Source organism: Podarcis filfolensis (assembly GCF_964270895.1).
Source record: "Podarcis filfolensis genome assembly, chromosome: W".
In the NCBI taxonomy this organism is placed as follows: Eukaryota; Metazoa; Chordata; class Lepidosauria; order Squamata; family Lacertidae; genus Podarcis; species Podarcis filfolensis.
Genome location: NC_139619.1, coordinates 25,529,401 through 25,537,302, shown reverse-complemented (window position 1 = coordinate 25,537,302; position 7,902 = coordinate 25,529,401). Strand labels below are relative to the sequence as shown.

Here is a 7,902-nt window from a genome sequence, read left to right as displayed (position 1 = left end):
AGGGATGATGGGGACCTTGGAAGGGGTTCAAGGGAAGCAGAATGAACTGGAGGATCAGATTCTCCTTTTGCAGTTAAGGAAAAGACACAGGACATTAAGGATAAGGGACCTTCCAGAATCTGACACAGAGCAAAACCTGGAAACATATGTCACACAGACAATTTCAGAGTGGATAGGAGAAAGGAGAGACTGGCTGGATGGACTTTCAGAGAGCTGTTTTAGAATTAGATCATGTAAAAGCAGAGAGAGGAGGCAGCCAGTTGATGTCTTTTTTGTTTTTCAAATTTTTTTATTGATTTTCCAATTTTATATCAAACAAAAAAATCAAAAAACAAACAAACAGACAGACATTTATCCAACTATAATAATTCCATTTTTGTTAACATTGTTAAATGACTTTCTCGAGTCCCCCTAGCTGAGTTTCCATATAGTCCATTGTAGCAGTTTTCCAAAACTATTTTCAGGTAAAATTTTACTTAGTCAATTTACATCTTTCTTTCTTTTCATTTTAGCTTTAACATGGTATTTTACAACATCACTTATTTAAATCCTAGGCCTATTTGGTATTCACAAGTAATTCTGTTTATATTATTCAAACATATTTAGCTAAATAATCTTTGAATTTCTTCCAATCCTCTTGGTGCTCCTCCTCCCTCTGGTCATGGACTCTTCCGGTCAGGTCGGCTAGCTCCCAGAAATCCATCATCTTCATCTGCCATTCCTCCACTGTTGGTACTTCTTGTAGTTTCCAGTTTTTGGCCAACAAAATTCTAGCTGCAGTTGTGGCATACAAAAACAATTTGACATCTTTATTGGGCAACTCCAAACCTATTATTCCAAGTAGAAAGGCTTCTGGTTTCTTAATAAATGTATATTTCAACATTTTTTTTCCAATTCATTATAGATCTTTTCCCAGAAGTATTTCACCTTGGGACACGTCCACCACATATGGTAAAAGGTACCTTCTTTTTCTTTACATTTCCAACATGAATTATCACTCTTGTGGTAGATCTTTGCTAATTTTACAGGGGTTAAGGACCATCTATACATCATTTTCATAGCATTTTCCTTTAACATCGTACATGCAGTAAACTTAACCCCTTTTTTCCACAATCTTTCCCAATCTTCAAACATTATATTGTGTCCAACATCTCTTGCCCAATCTATCATCACAGATTTAACTTGTTCATCCTTTGTATCCCATTCCAACAGTAAGTTATACATTTTAGATAAGTTTTTAACTTTAGAATCTAACAACTCTGTTTCCAATTTGTTTTCCCCCCGATGCAAAACCATTTTTCCTGTCTAGTTTATACAATTCATTAATCTAGTGATAATGTAGCCAATTTATTTTATCTTTGATTTGATCAAATGGTCTTAATTTAAATCCTTCTTTATCTTCCAACAGCAAATCTGAATATCTCAACCAGTTAGTCTCCATATTTAACTTTTTCTGAGCCTTTGCTTCCATTGGTGACAACCACCTGGGTGTTTTCCTTTCTAAGAGCTCTTTATATTTTATCCAAACGTTATATAAAGATTTTCTAATTACATGATTTTTAAATCCATTATGGGCCTCTATCTTATCATACCATAAATAAGCATGCCAACCAAAAACATTGTCAAATCCCTCCAAATCAAGAACATCAGTATTATCTAGTTGTATCCATTTCTTTACCCAACAAAGAGCTGTGGCTTCAAAGTATATCTTCAGACTCTTCAGTATAAAATTAACTGTTGTTCACAAGTTAGTTTTCAACTGTCTGTTCACGCTGGCAAAAGGAATATAAGAGGCCAGAGACTCCCAGAGAACGGTGGTGAATGAGAGAGTGATTGATTACAAAGTTATAAAACTGTCACAAGACTGATAAACATCGCCTCCCCTCTCCCAAGAAGTGTGGCTATCCTCCCTTTCTGGGGATTTCGGTTTGTCTTCGGCTGTGGACTGCTACAGAGTATAAATCAATTTAATAACAGCTAAGAGTATTTCTGCTGACTCATGCGCTCCGACATTTTCTTAGACCGACATTTTCCTGGTTTGAGGAACGGAAATGAACTGTATTAGACTGACATAGATTGAGAAGGGGGTCGAAAATCGCAGAGAGGGAGTGACTCAAACAGCGACATCAGCTGGTGAAAGAAAACTTTGCACTCTTTTGAAAAAGACGTTCCTTTAATAAGACTTATAAGAGCAATTACAGGGATTTTTGCAAGATCTGCAACTAGTGAAGATCCCAAAACGCTGCATCATAATCTGCTGAAAGAGACAAGGTTTCATAAATTTTTATAGACCCTATACCCCATTACTGGAATAGCATTCCTGTTACCTCTGGAAAAGTAACATCTAGAGAGAACTTAATAGCACATAACATTATTGCATTGTACATTATTAATTGAAAATACTCCCCAGCTCTTTTCTTATTATTTAAATATACTTTTCGTATTTTCTTCCCCCTCTTTATTTCTTTACAAATTATAAATTGCATTATTATTATTACTTCTTTTGCTTTATTTTTCTCTTACCCTCCCATCCTTTCTTTGTTTCTTTCTTTTGTAATTTTTTTTGTGTTTTTGTTTCGTTTTGTTTCTCTGTTTGTTTCATTTTTGTTGTTTTTCTGGTTGTTTTTGTGTGGTTTTCAACTTGTGTGGTTTTGTCTTGTGTTTTTTTTTGTTTCTGTTTTTTTTCTGTTTTTGTTTGCTTTGCCTTTCGCTATCTATTGGTAGCTAATGCAGCTGATATTAGCATCAGATGTCATTAGCTTTGTTGCAAGGTGCTGATTAACTGAACCGCTAACTTGTTTAAAGATTTATATATATGATCTATTACCATGAATGATTAAGTGAACGCAAGGATTGCAATCATTTATTATATTTATTTGATCTGATGAATTTGTGATATTGCTGTATTGATGCTTGGCTGTAACTAATTAGATAATTGTTCATAATCAATTTAAAATATATTTAGTGAAACTGGGAATATAAAAAATTACTGGATACATAGGCCGGAGATTACTATCAGACTGGTAAAATTGTCGTAATTGTATTAAGAAAGATTGAACTTAATTGACATTCATTAACTATCACATTGGAAATATTGACACGATTGTATTAAGAAAGATTGAACTTAATTGATATCCAATCTGTAAGACAGAAGGAAAGAGAACAAATTATCTAGTGAGCTAATTGAATTTCTTAGTGATGTATGGTAAAAAAACAACTGTGTCAGGTTCTGCGGCAGTTTCAGCCTCACAAATCAGGAGAACTTCTGTAATTGACATGGATCAACCACTAGATATGAGAAAATTAATTTTAAGTTTGAAGAAAGATATCCAAGGTTTAAAAAATAATGTAAATGAAAAGGCAAAAGCAACAGAAGAAAAACTTATTTCAATGGGAGTTAAAATAGATGAAAATGTGAAAATAGCAGCTGAGTTATCAACTCAGGTCAACAATTTAGTACAAAAAAATTCAGAACTGACGAAAATAGTGCTAGACCTTAAAGGTAAAACACAGAACCTAGAGGAAGCTCAGAAAAAATTACAAAATGAAAATAGAGAGTTGAAAAGGGAATGTGATAAGATAAGGAAAGAAACAGCAGATCTGAAAGCACAGCAGGATTCAACTTTGGACTCTATTGCGATGTTGCAAATGCAGAGAAGGGAGAATACCCTAAGATTCAGAGGACTAACAGAGGACACAGAGGAAATAATTGAGAAAAAAATCTCAAAAGAGCTAGCAGCTTGGTTAGACCTAGAAGAAGCAGAAGTAGCACAAAAAATAGAAAAAGCATTCAGAATCAAATCTAATGTAGCAAAAGCAAACAACTGGCCGGCTGATTGTTTAGTCTCTTAACTCTATGGATTTCAGAAATAGAATTTTACAAGCTAGTAACAAGAAGAAATTTCAATCGGAAGGAAATGATATTATCGTCCACAAGATTATTCCAAATCGGTTGATAAAAAAGAGAGAAGCTTATAGACCTCTGGCCGAGGCACTAAAGGCAAAGGCAGTGGACTATAGGTGGGAGTACCCGGAAGGCATCTCTTTTTTCTTTAAAGGGAAACGTAGAAAGTGCTTGTCGGCATTAGATGCGGACAAGTTCTGGAGAAAGTACCGGAAAGACCTCGGAGGAAAAAGGCAATTGTTGGGAGAATCAGAGGATATTGAACAAACAGTTGAGAGTTAGGAGACAGATCTAAGAAGGGAATTTATTAAATGTATACTGAGACCTTGAATGTGTAATTTTTATTTTTTTTACCCGTTGACGTATCATAAGAAATAAAGTATGGATTATAAATTTATTACTTGGAACGTAAATGGTTTAAATGAAAAATCAAAAAGGAACAAGGTGGAACATATTCTGGTTAAGCAAAAATATGATCTAATCTGTCTGCAAGAAACTCATGTAGCGGAAAAACATAAAAGAGTATTAATAAATAAGAGATTGGGGCTTGAGTTTATTGCATCAAGTAAAGAAAAAAAGAGAGGGGTGGTAATTTATGTAAAACCTCAGCTGGAGCCAAAACTGCTTTACAATGATGAAAAAGGTCGAACAGTGATTATAGAGGTTAAGATCAATAATGAAAAAGTGATAGTTATTGGAATTTATGCACCAAATGAAAGAAAATCCGAATTCTATCAATTCCTGGAAGAAAAAGTCATAGAATATTTAGGGGGAAAAATTATATTATTAGGAGATTTTAATGGAGTAGTCAATCCAAACATGGACAGGACAATAAAGAAGAAAGAAAAGAGGCAGAACAAACTCCCAACTACATTTTTCCAATTAATAGAACTCCTGAATTTGTTCGATGCTTGGAGGTTTAAGAATCCAACAGAGAAAGAATTTACACATTAGTCAGAGCCACATAAATCGGCGGGACGAATCGACGCGATATGGACAACAAAGGATTTATTAAATAATATTACAAAAGCAGAAATCCATCCAAGGACAATTTCTGATCACAGCGTGGTCTGGGTTAACTTTAAAGGAAAAGAAGAAAAGGTTAAAAGGTGGCAACTTAATGAGAGTATGCTAAACGATGAAAAAATTGTACAGAAGGCCAAGCAAATCTTAGAAGAATATTTTAAGTTTAATTTAAATCAAGGAGTAGATCTAGAGACGGTTTGGGACGCGGGTAAAGCCGTCATAAGAGGCTTCTTTATACAACAAAACGCATTCCAAAGGAAAATAAAGGAGAAGAAGAAAATGGAGATCTGGGAGGAAATTAGAAAAAAGGAAAGGATCCTTTTCCAAAAACCAGATGATGAACTAATTAAGCAAAGTATAAAAATTTTACAGACGCAATTCTCCATGATAATAAATGAAGAGATAGAATGGAAGATAAAATGGTTGAGACATAGAAATTTTGAGTTTGCAAATAAACCTGGTAAACTTCTGGCCTGGCAATTAAAGAAGAAAAAGGAAGATAGAATTATCAATAAAATTAAAATTGAAGACAAATGGATTCAAGAACCGAAGGGAATTAGTAAAAACTTTGCTAGTTTTTTCGGAAAACTATATAAAGAAGGTCCAGAGACTCTAGAAAAAATAATTGATTATTTGGGCAAAAATAAACTACCAATAATACCTAAGGAAAAAACTGAAATCTTGAACTCACCAATAACAGCTATGGAGGTGCAACAAGCTATACAGAGATCAAAATTAGAAAAGACACCAGGCCCAGATGGTCTTCCAGCTAATTACTATAAAAAGTTAGAAGAAGCATTATTTCTTCCCATGAAAGACCTAATGAAAAATATTCTGGCAAATGGAAAACTTCCGAAAACCTGGAAGGACAGCTTTATTACTCTTATCCATAAACAGGGAACAGATGCCTCAAACATGGCCAATTACAGACCCATTGCACTGCTAAATAACGATTACAAGATATTCACAGACATTCTTGCAAATAGATTAAAAATGGTGCTGAAAGAGATAATTCATAAAGATCAAACCGGATTTCTTCCCGGACGATTTATGCAATCCAATATTAGATGTGTGATTAATGTATTAGAATATTTGGATATTAAAATTGATAAACCAGCAGCTATTATGTTGGTAGACGCTGAAAAAGCTTTCGATAACGTGTCCTGGAAGTTTATGAAAAAATTAATGGAAGAAATCGGACTGGGAGAAAATATTTGTAAAGGAATAAATGCCATCTATTCGGAACAATATGCAAAATTGATCATCAACGGAAGAATTACTGAGGAGTGCAAAATAAACAAGGGAACCAGACAGGGCTGCCCACTGTCTCCACTGATATTTATCTTGGTGATGGAAGTCTTGAACAATCAGATAAGAAGGGATCAGCTTGTTGGGGGGCCACTAGGTGGCACATCGGAAGATGGCTGACAATAACATCTCTCCGACCCACACGAGATAATTTGGAGGCTATGATGGGGGTAATTAGCCTCCTTAACCCCCCCAGGATTGGGGGGGGGGACGGCCCTTGCCTGCTGTGCCCTATACCACCCCCGAATTTGTGGGGGTGGGGGCACTAGGCACAAAGCCCTCCTGTGGGATTCCGGCACTCCTGGATGCCGTCCCTGATTCGCGCTGCTAGTTGCAAGCATCTTCAAAAGAAACAATTTGGATGAGATAAATTGCACATGCTTCAAGGAAAAAGGGGAGTAAAGACTGCTGAAAGAAGAGATCTCTGATAACAAGACAAGAATAAAATATGAGAAGATACGTCAAGATACGGTATGACAAATGACTGAGGGGGGAGGGGGGGAAAAACCTGCCTTCCTTTTTCTTATGTGATTTAACAAGAATCCCCTCCCCTGATGAGTCAGAAACTAAGGACTTAAGCTGTGGATTTAAGGCTGTGTGGAGATAAACTTTCGAACCAAAGCAATGTTTCAAGATGAAGCTGGAAAGCTAAGAGTTTTGGAATGACGCAGTTAAAAATGCCGTCGCCATTTTGGGAGGCATTGTTGGAGCTCTTGGGTCTGGGAGGAGAAAGAGAGAAATAGAGTTGTTTACATATCGTGGATCAACTCCTCGGTGGGACTTAAGAGCGACAAATGCCAAATTCATGATGGAAAGAGCGATGCTATCTACGAAGGAGATATATGGAAACCATCTGGACTTAGTGGAGGAACGGGAAATCCACACAGGATTATTATTTTGCTTATCGGCTTAAGGAGACTAACAGAAGAGATCGTAAAGGAAAAATAGAAATTATATGAACAAGATATGATGTGGAATGGGACTGATTTGGACATTAATGCAGTAATAAGAAGATGATTTGAATCCCCCTTTGGATCTTGAAGTATGGGTTCCCCCAACAAAATTTAAAAATTTGGCTTTGTAATTTGGAATTATGTGATGTGATTTAATTTGATGTGATTGGCCAGTTAATAAAAATTATTTAAAAAAGAAGAAGAAGAAGGGGTCAGCTTGTTAAAGGCATCAGTCTGGGAAACAAAACATATAAAATTAAAGCTTTCGCGGACGATCTGCTTGTTATGACTGAAAACCCTAAAGAAAGTCTGAAAAGAGTGCTGGAACTGATTAAAGAATTTGGAGAAGTGGCAGGCTTTAAGCTGAATATAACAAAAACAAAAATGCTCGTTAAAAATGTAACCACAGAAGAAAAGGACGACTTAGAAAAAATATTGGGCCAGAAAATCTCTTCAAAAGCGAAATACTTGGGTATTTGGATCACCCCCAAGAACATAAACTTATTTCAGGATAATTACACCAAAACTTGGCTAGAGATTAGAAAAAACTTGGTAACCTGGAGTAAACTAAAATTAACATTTCTGGGTAGGATTTCCATTATAAAGATGAATGTGCTTCCAAAATTAATCTTTTTATTTCAAATGATTCCGATACTGGTTGTCTCAAGATATGGCAAAGAGAAATTTCCAAATTTCTGTGGGAAGGGAAGA

The 7,902-nt window shown here is 35.5% G+C and overlaps 2 long non-coding RNA genes across 2 annotated transcripts; one reads left to right on the top strand and one right to left on the bottom strand.

Moving 5' to 3' along the window:
* Window positions 1-2,532: 2,532 nt before the first annotated feature.
* LOC310753777 lies at window positions 2,533-7,589 on the top strand. The gene is made up of 2 exons (XR_014543449.1): window positions 2,533-6,319; window positions 7,408-7,589. It is a non-coding gene; the product is annotated as an uncharacterized lncRNA (long non-coding RNA).
* LOC310753776 lies at window positions 2,534-5,630 on the bottom strand. The gene is made up of 2 exons (XR_014543448.1): window positions 5,542-5,630; window positions 2,534-4,195 (listed from the first exon to the last, which is right to left on the bottom strand). It is a non-coding gene; the product is annotated as an uncharacterized lncRNA (long non-coding RNA).
* Window positions 7,590-7,902: the final 313 nt, after the last annotated feature.